Below are 13,441 nucleotides of genomic sequence, written 5' to 3'. Positions count from 1 at the left end.
CGTCGGCGGAGACAGGACGCACGACGAAACACGATGGCACGTACGCATGCAAAGGCCATTTGCCTCGTCGCCCGCAGAGCCTGTGGAGACCGCGTTAGCCTGGGCCTCATACCCGGCTAACTCTGGCCCACACGGAGATGCCACCCGATGGGCCTCACACCCATCGTCCTGATCTCCCGGCCCAGCCAAGCCCATCAACGAATTCAAACGCAGCCGCCTGGCTACCCCGATCGGGATCTCACCGGACTGCTGCACCACCGTCGGCTCCGGCCGCCGGCCCTTCTTCCGGCGACTGGGCACAACTTTCCATTCCGAACCGAGAAAACCACCGAACATAAGGGCCGGAAGACGTACCTTTGGAAGAGGGCCACGCCATGGCCGGATCGCCGTTGCCGCCGTCCTCCGGTGCACGACTCGCCGAACGATCTCGATCCTCTCCGTCTTCTCCAGTCCAGTCCTCGCCGGATCGTCCTGCGGGATCGCAACATCTACCAACAGCGCAACCTCATCCTCAGAATATCCAATCTTGAAAGCCTCGCAAATGTGATCTGAAGGCGTAGGTGACGCCGTCTCCGGTGAACCGGCGTCAAGATGTCGGCCGTCGTCTTCGTCCTCCTCCTCGCCACTCTCCACTAGCGCCCAGAACCGTCCTCGGACTCCGGCGCCCAGAACCTTCGGCTGCTTGCTGTCATGACCCTTCTGCATGCCACTGTCCCCTACCCTTGAGCTCCTTGGTCCCCCTGGCGAACATGTCACCGGGCCGGCGTCGGAATCATTTGAATACCTTTGAAGCATTAAAGGTTTAGGCATGATGCATAAGAATATAAGGTACTCGCTCCGTCCGGAAATACTTGTCATCAATATAAACAAAAAAAGATGTATCTAGACGTATTTTAGTTCTAGATACATTCCTTTTTATTCATTTTGATGACAAGTATTTTCGGACGGAGGGAGTAGGAAGGAACAACTAGCATTATAAAGAAGCTTCTCCACTACTTCTAAGTACATATACAGAAACATTGGATGCTTAAGAATCAATATTTCGATGCAAGGTTCTATTGTGGAAAACTATCTGAGCAGAATAAACATAGATCAGATTAAAAACCATGGATATTTTGAAGCACAAATTACAGTAAATACTAATCCTTGAGATAAATGTATGATACGTGTACGTTGGCCTCGGCACGGGCTGTGAGGACGGGCAGGTGGATAACTTGGATCCCATCCAGACAGGGTGCAGTAGTCCTACACCCAGATCCTACACCTAGACGGGCGCGCAACAGTTCTACAGCCAAACGGGCGTGCAGCAGCCCTACACCCAGACGCAACAACAACAAGGAGAGGGACGAGGAGGAGAGGGAGGATGGCGAGACGATGACCCGGCTAATACAACTGGAGATCCGAAGAAGAAGGGTAGATGAGAAAGCTTCAACATGCAGGAGGACGAGCTGTTGTATGATGCATGGTTGTCCACTAGCCTTGATCCTATCCATGGCATGGAGCAAAAGGGCACAACCTTTTGGAACAACATTCATATATGGTTTCCTGAATATAAGCATTTCGCGCCCTACACCGACGCGGTCATCCACATCCGTGAATGAAAATCCCTCAACCATCAATGGTACACCATCCAAAAAGCCGTGTCCAAGTATTGCAGGCACTTGAAGCGTCTCATTGCATGGTGGCCTAGGGGTGCATAAGTCATCGAGCAAGTAAAGTGATCACTAGCCGAACATGCATTCTTTTGTGGCCCACTTGCTGGACATGCATTTGTTTTGTTACTCACTAGCCGAACATGCATTATTTTGTAGCCTTTTGGTGCTTGTTTTGTGTACAAAAAGCCGGAGAGAAAAAACTTCACCATCATGCATTGTTGGTTGAAATTTTAGAATTTTTTTATGGATAAAGAAGTGGGAGGAGGAGAGGGCGAAGTGGAAGGTGTGGCGGCCAAGCTGACGGAGAGGTTCGAGGACATCTTGTCGAAGAAGGAGAAGGCATGCGTGAAGCGCTCGGACCTCAAGGAGGAGAGAAAGGCGGAGAGTTTCGCATTGTTGATGGAGGCGACGGAAAAGAAGGTCAAGCTCGAAGAGAGGAGAACCATGATCGAAAAGAGAAAGGTCGCGCTCAAGAAAAAAAAAGTTGAAGATCGCTATCGATGCGGAGGACGCCAAGATGTTGACCATAAATCTGGACTCTTTGTATGCCGATGCAAGAATGATCATGAATTCCTCCATCACTAAATGTTAGAATTAATTTGTGTAAGTTGGTGTTAGAATTAATTTGGCAAGCGCGTACTGCAATATGCCAGCCAGGGGAAATACTAGTATCTTGTACAACAAGGAAATTAAATAAATACTAGTCCTTGAGATGCACGTACGATACGTGTACGTTGGCCTCGGCAATATGTTGCGGGCTGTCTCGCCTCACGATACGTGTACGTGGATCCGGTCAGGAGCAGAGGGCAGTCGATCGAGCACCCACCGATCTGTTGCGGCAGGCAATGGCAGCGAGGACGGGAGCTGTGGTGGACGCGCGGTTCTGCGCGCCGCACGCGACGGAGTTCACCTTGACCAAGACGAAGAGCTGGTTCCGCGACTTCACCATCACGGACGCCAGCGGCGCGGCGGTGATGAAGGTGGACGCCCCCCCGTTCACCTTTGTCCGTCGCTCCATCCTCGTCGACGCCGCATCGCGCCGGCCTTTGGTCACCACGGAGCGCTCGCCGACCCTGTTCACGCTCGGCCGGAGGTGGGAGGCGTTCAAGGGGGACGGCAGCAGGCCGAGGGATCTGCTCTTCTCCGCCGTGGTGCAGCCCTGGCTGTTCGTCATCAGAGAGGTCCACGTCCACCTCGCCGGCGGCGACCGCAGCGAGAAGAACCCGGACTTCGTGATCCGACTCAGTTCATGCGGGCGCGAGTGGACAGTCTCCCGCGGCCGCTCCGACGGCGGCGCCGCCGTTGCCACGATCAAGCGCACGACGGGGCTGTTCCTGTTCGAGGGGCTGGCTTTCTCCGTGAGTGTCAGCCCGGGCGTGGACCATGCTTTCATCCTGGCGCTCGCCGTGATTCTGCACGAGATACGTCAGGACGGAATCCAGCGTGGACAGCACGCCGCCTTCTAATCCTTCAGTTCACGAGATACTACCTCAAGAAGTGAACTGCCGCTATTTTCATATCTCTTTTCTGTCTTTTCTTGCCACATGTTTGCCCACTGTAATATTTCCCAACCAGTTTGCTAAACTGGATCAATTTAGACAGAGTATATTAAATATAATCTTGTTTATGTTACTATTATAATTGAACTGTCCCAACTCATGATTCGAAACAGCAACAAATTTCCACTTAGGAAATACCACCATGGCCGAATAAGGCGAATTCTAACCAGTTGAGCGCGTAACGCAAATCAGTATCCTCGCTGGTCCATGGGGATGCGAGCCATTGCATGTGCATGGGCTTTTCTCTCTCTCTTCCTGTGTGACCCATCATGGCTAGCTTTTCTGCACCGTGGAGGAAGAATATACTCAAGAACACGGGATTTTGCTCCGTGTAACTGTTACAGCTTTTCTGTTTCTTCTTTGCTATTATTTATTCTTTTCGAAATAAACTGAAGGATCCGGTCTTTGCACCATGCCTCGTCCTCGCATGCTCGATTGTGTCATCCATGACCACGAAGCCCGGCGCCGAGCTCGACCTCGGGTTGGACTAGACGCGCACGGCACGCTCAGATCACGGCTTGCGCACATTATTTTGCATAACTGGCCGGAAACGTATCCACACGTGATGATGACTAGCAAATCACTCCCTAAACCTCGCGCGGGCCACCGAAACTAAACCGGCCGACACAGATACTTGCGCCAAACTCTGAACATATATGCTCATGAAAGCAAACCAAATGCCATGTAAGAATTAGCAACCCCAACTGATAGAAAATCAACACACCTGATTCGGCAGAGCGCAGCGGAGCTGAAGGTCAACGGCGGGGCAGTGCCGGGCTTCGGCGACGCTTGGGGAGGAACGAATCCGAGCAGGGGCGGCGCTGCGGACGAGCCGTGGGGCGCGGGCAAGCTTAGGCCTAGAGGGATGTACACGAAGGGGATAGCCGGAGGGGAGGGGATGGAGAGGACCGGCCGTCGAACGACGCCCACCGGAACAAGTTGGTCGGATCTGAAATCACTTGTCGCCTCCACCGCCGACATCAGCAACAATGGGGATATGAAAATCAGGGGAGTGAGTGGGAGAGGAGATCTTTCCTTCTGTTTGGGCCAAGCCCAAAAACAATGTGTTTCATAATGGCACATTGAGCAAGTTATATTTAATATTTCGTCCGGTGCAACGCACGGGCATTTGTACTAGTATAGGTTTAAAAGCATTCCTTTCATTTGCGACCCTTTTCTTTCATATTTTTACGACGCCATGATCTTACAAATAGATCTTTCTTTATTTCCTCTACCTTTACTGTTTCAAGCCTTAGTAATCCACATGTGTTGTACTCCCTTCGTTTCTAAATATAAGCCCTTTTAGAGAAGTACAGACTACATACCGAGCAATATGTAGTGTGCGTTGAAATCTCTAAAAAGGCTTATATTTAGAAAGAGAGGGAGTACATGGGGTGCAGGTATATTTACCAAGAACCAAAGTTCCAGACCGAAAGATTGAAACAAAAATAAAAATTGCTTTCAAACTCATCATTTTTGGAGAAGCAAATTTAGTTCGGGAAATTCGGCTCACACCCTCCGGTACCCGAATTAATGTGAAACCTGGAGAAACTAAAAAGGACCTAACCCCATGATGATATGATGATTCTAGTATTATTTTGTTGTTATTGTTTGTAAAAAGATAAATTGATGCAGTGATACTATCACTATGTTGCTACTATTACTTGTGAAAAGTGATGAAAAACATGGAAGTGCTGGCAATTGTTTTTCAAAACTTTGTTAGTTGTTGTGCTGTTAGTCTACTTCGGTTCTGTTCGGTTAAAACCAATAACCGGACAAAAAGATCTGGTTAAAAATCGGATCTTGATTTATCAAAAAACTGACAGCACAACAATTTTCAAAGATCAAATTTCTTTGCATACGGAGAAACCGAACGTGATCGGTTCGGTCAAATAGAATGTCTAGGAGGCCTAGTTGTAGATTATATACTCTGCTCTGCCAAGTTACACTTAACGATCAAGAGTAGTATCCGGCCGCGAGTCACCTCTCCAAGTGATCTCCATCTTCTCCATGAAGAAGCTCAAATTCACGCAAACTTTGTTGGCAATAAGCCATGTCCATGCCCGTGTGGTGGTGACCGGCGTCGGCGCGCCAGGTCTGGTTCGTGCTGGACACGGGGGTGTGTGCCGGCCGGAGTTCGTTCTCGCGTCTGTGTCATGAAGGAGCTGCATGCACAGGGGTTGTTGCGGTCTGTTGGAGGCAGCGCGTGGGCCGGAGCTGCATGTAGTTAGCTGAACGGCCGGGTCGTACGGCCGTTGAGAGCATGCTACGGATGCGTTGGAAGTGGACTTGCATGGTGGCCGTGCGTGGTGGTCGTGCGGTTCTTGCTGTTAGTGCGTGCATGTAGGGCGTGAGTTAGTGGTAGTAGAAATAGGATCAGGTAGTTGCCTGTGAGCGTGCGTGAGTGCTAGGTGGTGTTAGTGGCTTACGCACAGGTCTTGCCTATATAAGGGGCCAGAATGCAGTGCCATGGAGTGTGGCTTGAGAGAGATGTAGCCCGGAGCGTATGGGCGCTCGAGAGTCTCCATGTATGTGTTCAAGCCGAGTCCAGTGAATAAAAGGCCAAGATACAGGCGTTCGTCGCCGCGGGGTTCATCGCCGAAAAACTGTTGTGCTTCTTCTACCTTCGTCCAAAGAGCGAGAGAGCGAGGTAGGCTAGGGCTGCGCCAACAAACTTTTCAAGAAAGGAATAAAGGCAAGCCCAAGTATTGCACGAGGCTTGCGACCAAGGAGAAGTCGACAGGCTTTCCCTCTCGCTTCGTGCAAAACAATAACATATATAGGCCCTGTTTGGTTTATAAGTCCTAGGACTTTTTTTAGTCCCAACTTATAAGTCTCAAGTCCCTAAAAAGTTCCTACCTGTTTGGTTCCTGGGACTTATAAGTCCCTATAAAACCATATTACAACTATAAGTCCCTATAAAACTCTCCTTGAGAGTCTTATTTTATAAGTCCCAAATGCCCACTTTAAGTCTCTATAAGTCCCTCCTGTTTGATTTAGATGAAACTTATAGGGACTTTTTTAAGTCCCTAAACCAATAAGTCCTGGAAACAAACACCCTCATATTCATCTCACTCGTCTCATCCATGCCTCCTGATCACGCTGGCCAACTGTTTCGATCAACGCACACAATATTTCCATGGATCCTGTCGTGACCAGCAGTAGCAGCAGCAGGAGGAGAGGAGGCTACGGCTGCAAGGAGAGCTGCCATGGCCACTGCCTACCTCCTCACTCTGCCAAATGCCTCTGCCTCTACCTGCTGCTCTCGCTGATCGTCCTCGTCCTCGTCGCGGCCGTGCTGCTCGTCGTCTTCGTCACGAGGCTCAAGAAGCCGACCTTCTACCCGCAGTCCGTGCAGATGGACAGGTCGTTCAGCCTCAGACCGGCGTCTTCGAACCGCAGCGGCGACAACGCGACGTCGTCGTCCTCGTGCTTGGTGGCGTCGCTGCTGTTCGCGGCGCAGAACCTGAACGGGATCGGGATAAGGTACAGCGGGGCGGACCTCGGCGTGGCCCTGCCCCTACGCGACCGAGTCGGTCGGCGCCATGGACGTGCCGGTGTTCTACCAGCCGCCGCGGAGCAGCATCGTGATGGTGCTCATGCACGCCGTGTTCGAGGAGTCCAACGTCAGCCGGCTCGTCGTCAGCGAGCTGTCGGCGCAGAGGAAGCTCGTCGAGATCAGGATCGCCGGGAGCATCGACGCCACCACGCACATCATGAATTTCCCTCTGACAAAGCTATTCAGGTATGTTCAGAAGTTCTTTTGTTGTTTTATTGTAGTATATGCTCTTCTGAACTTCAGTTTGTCTAAATGTAGTGGTATTTTTCTACTGCAGTTTACGCTCGATTGCAGGATAGCAACTAACTACACCGACATAGTGCTCCGGGAAGGGATTGAGTCTGCAACTATATGCAAGGTATTTGTCGACTGATATAAAGTTAGTATAAAGTTGAGTCATCTATTTTGAAACGGAGGGAGTAGTTTCCAACTAACATGTGCAAGCTTGTGTCTGAAGTCAGGACTCAGAACAGTGATCTTCTTGCAGGCAATCCAGGTATGCTCTATAAAGCTTGACACGAGGTCGAGAGGCAAGAGGATAAGGCTTGCAGATTTGGAATGCTGATTTCGTAGAATTTAACCTTTTGTTTTTGTTTGCGTAGTAGTAGAATTTAACGGATTCATGTACATGGCTGTTTTACACTTAGAAGACTATTCTTTGCGTAGTATGCTCCCATGCCAGGCAATGTAAATGTAATTGCATTCAACGATTGGCAAACGATACATCTTTTTTTCTTGATTGTGTTTCACCGTAAATGTTGAACGAATGTGTGAGCAATTGGCTTGAGCTAGTCAATCTATAAAAGCAACTCCAGCAAAGTCGCCATATTGGCCCGGCCGGTATAAATAACCATCATTGTGACGATTTTGGCTGAAAAGGTCACTCTAGTAGAATTGACATCTCACCCTCGATCGCCATAGTTTACCGAGCATGCATGCTCTAAACCAAGCCAGCGAGCGCACTGCATCTGGAAAACGGTTTGGCGCAAGCGAAATTTTCCCTCCCGTGTCGCTGCCTCCACTCAGCGCCGTAGCGCCGTCTTTGACCGCTTCCAGCTGTCCCGGTCCCGGCCAACGAGGCCATGGGTGACCACCTGACCCCGCGTACGGATTCATCGAATTGGAGTCAAATCCGGATTCCGACGGCTTGGACGACCGACCTCTACCTTGTCGGTGAGAAGTCCGACGCATAGGTGCATATGCTGCGTAGAGGTGCACCCCCACACCCACTAGTGCCGCATCAGTCCTTAGTGAAGGGGCTGAAGAAGAAGATGGGGAAGGGAGCACCGCGCCTTTGCCCCTCCCTGTTTCCTCCCGACAGCGGGCGAAAGTAGGGCGGCTTCCCAGTCATACGCTGGATCAACAATGTCTAAGAGGTAAAAAAATATCCATCCTATTCCTTGTATTCGGCTTTTGGTCAATTCAACGTGATATGATCGTGGATAATTGTTTGCAATTTTGCAATGTTTCTGATTTGGCGATGATTTTCTGAAGTTTAGGGGATCGGCCCTTAACGGCGACACATTTCTCAATAGTATGATTGGTGATTCTGAGAGAAACGATGTCCATCTCGAGGGCACATCAATGTCACTTTTTTTTTATCACGAGTCCATCCAAGATGTGAAATTTGATCAATTCGAGGCCTACGGCTCGTCGAAGAAGAAATCAGTTTAGGGATCGGACATTAAGCCTGCTGAGGATATTGGGCTTGTCTTCGCATGGGGAGATATCTCGCCAATAAATATCAATCGGCCGCAAAATATTGGATGCACACCGAGAAGCGTTTCAAACATCCCATTAGGCGGACTGCCGGACCCCAACAAGTGATAGCCCGCTCCACGAGGAAGGAGCTGATGATTAAATGGATTTTATGCATACCTTTTGGATTATATTTTAGTTCCAATACCCTTCATATCAGAACCATCTAGCACTTATTCATGTCCACAATGCATAATTTCCGGTCTTTACTCATTTTACCAAGTTTGTCACACAACTTTAGTTTATTTAGTTTTTATTAGTTTTCATTTGTTTTGTGGTGTTTGTAGGTGTATTGGCATGTTCATGGACTTGACACGTTAAAAGCACCAAGTTGGGGGGACAAACCAGAGAAGTTCCAGGCACCAAATTTAGACCCTATGGAGTGTTTGATGTTTTGACATTTATCAAAGTACACAAATTGAAAATCGTATGCCATAGGTGGAGTGAGATTTTCGAGAGGAATCCAACGAGACCAAAAACATAAAAATCGGAGTTTATCCAAAGAAATGATGGCCAAAATATGAAAGTACTTCTGAAGTCCAAAGTGTTCGATGACCATTGGTACAAGCGCCCAGTAAATATGTCATAACTCTGCCAATTTTGTCTCAAATTATTCCTACACGATCCATGACGACACGGGATGCTTGGGGAGAGAATTTGGCTCCCACGGAGCCATTGGATGAAACAAAAGGAGTCATATCTACGAAGGAGACCCGAGGAGGTCTCCTATGTAAATACTTCCAACCCTAGCTGCCAGGAATAATCATCATCATTCCACAGTAGCTCCACGAAGCTGCCGGGAGGATCTCATATATCATTTGGAGGGAGGCCTCTCCCTCCATCGCCACCACCACTAAGGCCACACAAGAGGAGGAGAAAGAGGTGTCGCTACCACCACCAGGTGTCGGCCGTACGCCGTGCGCGCCGGTACCCATCTCCATCCTCGCACTTGTAATTTGTAAAACTGAATATGTTGATGACATCAATGAGGAAGCATTTCTCTTTGTGTCTATATTCATCTATGTTTGAGTGATTGATTCGGTTCTAGGTTGAGGTATGATCTAATATGCAATATTAGTCTTTGTGGCATCATCTAGTATTTACTTTCTTCATGTTGAAGGTAATGCTACGTTAAAAGACGTACTTCCATATGATCTTGTCAGCACTTGCATGTACACGAAATGGATTGCTGTCCTTCTCATAGCCCGTTTGTGTATTACTAACGTGTGACCTTGCCGGACGAAAAGAATTGACATCCTTTCCATAGCCCTAGTCCGCTCCAAAGCTAGCCAAACGCGCCAGCCCGGCATGGCACGACCCGTGCTAATCATGCCTGGCATGATACGACCCGCCGTGGCACGTTTAATAGCCAGGCCATGCCATGCCGGCCCACATGCGTCACTTCTCGAGCCCAGACACGCCGTGGTTATTAAATGAGCCGGCCCATGCCACGTTTAGCATGTTGGGCTGCATGTTTTTAGCCTATTTGGCTTTATTTTTAGGCCTATTGGACTGTAATTTAGGCCTCCACATCCTCACAGTCATCCCCACCAATCGACCACTATTGCTCAAAAAAAAAAACAATCGACGACTCTTCCGCACGGCCGCCGGCCTCGAAGCGTTTTTAGTCTCTTCCACCCCTTGGTGTTTCATCTCTTCCTCTACCTTCCACCCATGGTTCCTTTTATCTCCCCAAATCAATAAATATCCACCGCGATCCTTGTGATTCTCCTCTTCTTCCCTCTATTTATGCAGCTCTCCACTTTATGCTGTTGTCGACCTAGAGCCTAGAGCCATGGCCGTCGGTGCGAACTATGTTGGCCCAAGCCCCCCCCCCCCCCCCCCCCCCCCCCGCCTTGCCGTTGATCTGACCTCTTAGTGAACCACACGTGACATCCCCGACGTCCTCCTCCAGCATCATCTGCGCCAGAGGTGCGGGCTCTCCTTCCTCCTTGTATCTTCATATCTAACTGATTTTTTTGAGTCAACTTTATTGGAAGTTCTAATTCCAAATCAGGATCTCTGGGAACGAGTGCGGCGGCCGCAGGGTGTAGTTTGGCGGCGCGCTGATGGATGCCGCGCAGAGCATGGGCAAGTCTACTTGATCCCAATCAAGTAGCACCTCTGTCGTCCAAGGTAGGAGCATGAAGATGAGTTTGCTCCCTTCGATCTTTCTCCAGATCTCGGCGTCTGTGCCTAAACTTTCGGTACTGTACTGAATAACTGATGCATGTGCTTTGCGGTTCCTAATGCATGCATATATAACTGCATATGCATGTTCCTTTTGCACCCTTTTAGTAATTTCTGACACTGGCGATTGGTTTGTGGCAAGGTTATGTACAAATGCACAAATTCTAAAATGTATGCATGAGTTGCTGCTAGATGTGTGCATATTTTGTGCGTTTCCTTTGAAGGGTGTGCGTTCCTTTTACAGATAACCAAACCTGCATCCATGTTAGTTTTTTTTGGCAGGCCTGACCGCCTGAGTCACACCTTCAGGTTTCCAGGCATTTCAGTAAAACACATGCCCACATTTTTCAGGAACTATGCCATTTTCTATACACCAATGTTATTCTTTGTTGAAAAATGTACCAAGGTAAACAGTGGAAGCTAATTTCTATTTGGACGCATTAACATAGTAAGGGTCGCAAAATTATCTGACATGAAGCAAAAGATTTGCCTCGTCCATTAATTAAGTGGCATGGAGTCTCTTTGTTTCCTGGCAAGATGCATTCCTAATAGCCAATCAAATTATATTATCTTCAATTATTATGTGACAAATCTTATCAGACTACATGTTCCTTTTTACGTAAGTGAAAAAAAAATTCCGAAATAAAAGATACATTCAATTCCCATTGGAGACACTCTATAACAGACAAATATATATGTCTGATTTCATAAAATTGCATTAAAATGAATCAAACAAATCTATATTATATTTCTTTTCATGGTTTACTATTCTTCACTCCATGATCGTCCTCCTATGCAGTGATAGAACTCCCACGGCAACGCATGGGGTGTCGTCTAGTATACTTAAGAAGTCCATCCCCACTATGGTATTTATCTTAACATGCAAGCTATCCACGTCATCAATAGTCCACCTCAGCATCAAACAAACCTCAAAAACAAATCTTTTCTTTTTATTACGCTCGCGTTGGATATGCATCATCGTTTCCGTGGAAGGAATAGGATTGATCGATGCGGCCGTCTCCGTGCAGCCGAATCATCCCATCCAAACCTGTGTCCTCGCTGTCGCTATCAAAGTCCGCAAACCCAACCTGAAGAAGAGCGTGAGCATATCTTCTGATGATTGGCCGGTCACTTCATGCACCTATTTACTGTTGTAGTTTTGGGTTTCATGTGTATCGATGGTGAGCTCGAGCCTTCGATCTGTTCTGGATCTGGTTTGCTTGTCTCATGATTTGCTTGATTTGGTGTTTCTGCAGATCTGGTATTATCATGTTTGTTGGCGCTTGCTATAACTCTGAGGTGCTTGCTACGTTTAACTGGGCGAGGAGACTACGACTATAACGCTTCTACAGTTGAAGGCGATGTACTCCTGTCCTTCAGTAGTTTTATCCATGTGCAACCGTACATGCTATAGGTACACAATGTTCTACTTCTCCATCTTTTGTTTGCTTGATTAATACTCCCTTTGTAAACTAATATAAGAGCGTTTAGATCACTGTTTTAGTATTCTAAATGCTCTTATATTAGTTTACGGAGGGAGTACGTATCAATATTCAATTTTGCTCGACCGTCATTGCCCAGTCTCAGATGCTCATGTTTCTTTGTCTTGTTTCTTGAGAGGATGTTGTTTTTCAGATAAGGGCCTGACAACGAATTAGCGCTTCTTGATGTGCAACCTAATCCTACTTCCCAAATTCATATATAACTATTTGGCAGGTTTGGTATGTACAAGCCCCATCTTATTCTTTATTTCAGGTTCTTTCAAGAATCAAGGCCGCCAAGGACAACCCAGGCCTGTTAGTAATACATAATTGTATTTCTGTTCCTTTAAAAAAATGTAGTAGTTGTGCTTCAGTTCTGTAAGTAGAAAGTGCAGGCTGCATATTGTAAGAAACTCATCGATTAACAAGATGCATGGTGTATACTTCTGTCTCTCCCCTGACCTTTACTTTTCTCTCTAGATGTTCTCTTCTTTTAATCCTTGCCGCTCTGGTTGCTCTGTATACAGTGCTGCCTGCTTATGAAATTAAAAGTCAACATGCACTTGCTGGGTATTTACTACATCTACAAGCCTTTTAGAAATTGTTGCTTTGGTTGGAACAAAAAAGATAAAAATATCCGAAGTCGGGAATTCTGTGTAGAAAATACAACCTACAGCTACCAGGCTTATATAAATTGTTCTCATTCTCAGGCTATACTAACTATTTGCTTACAATATTGCTTGATACCTCTGGATGTTTGGAGCATATATCTCAGCTTTAGCTCATGCCTTGCTTGATGCTAAATTTTAGGTGCTCTTTATCGCTACAATCATATGGGCGCCATAGTTTATTGTTATGTCCATATTTCATTTTTTTCCCAAGTCATTATAATCCAATCCATTATACTAAAATTCTTTCCGTGCTCTTACCTGCCAATTTGAACAAATGAGGATTGAAACAACTACACTGTAGTGTGAAATCTCTTTATGTTCATACAAACATATAGATTCTTTAACAATACGAATGTAAATATCAATAACTCATTGTATCTTAAGCTCATGCCATATTTCCTATTCATTCATTAGGCACAAGTTTTTCTCCAAATCCACTCATAGAAGATAGAAAGTTCCGCAGCAATGCACGGGGTATCATCTAGTATATATAAATAATAGGCCATTTTGTGCCGGCCCATGTGCCCCACCTCTAGGCACAGGTACGGCCCTAGACATGCCGCGTGCT

At 47.3% G+C, this 13,441-nt stretch overlaps 1 long non-coding RNA gene across 1 annotated transcript; it reads left to right on the top strand.

The window, feature by feature from the left end:
• The first annotated feature begins 10,377 nt into the window (after window positions 1–10,377).
• On the top strand, window positions 10,378–13,371 carry LOC123117426 (uncharacterized). Its single transcript, XR_006457370.1, has 3 exons — window positions 10,378–10,463; window positions 10,549–10,667; window positions 11,978–13,371. It is a non-coding gene; the product is annotated as an uncharacterized lncRNA (long non-coding RNA).
• Window positions 13,372–13,441: the final 70 nt, after the last annotated feature.

Source organism: Triticum aestivum, chromosome 5B (assembly GCF_018294505.1).
Source record: "Triticum aestivum cultivar Chinese Spring chromosome 5B, IWGSC CS RefSeq v2.1, whole genome shotgun sequence".
Taxonomy (NCBI): Eukaryota; Viridiplantae; Streptophyta; class Magnoliopsida; order Poales; family Poaceae; genus Triticum; species Triticum aestivum.
This window is presented reverse-complemented; position numbering and strand designations above follow the sequence as displayed.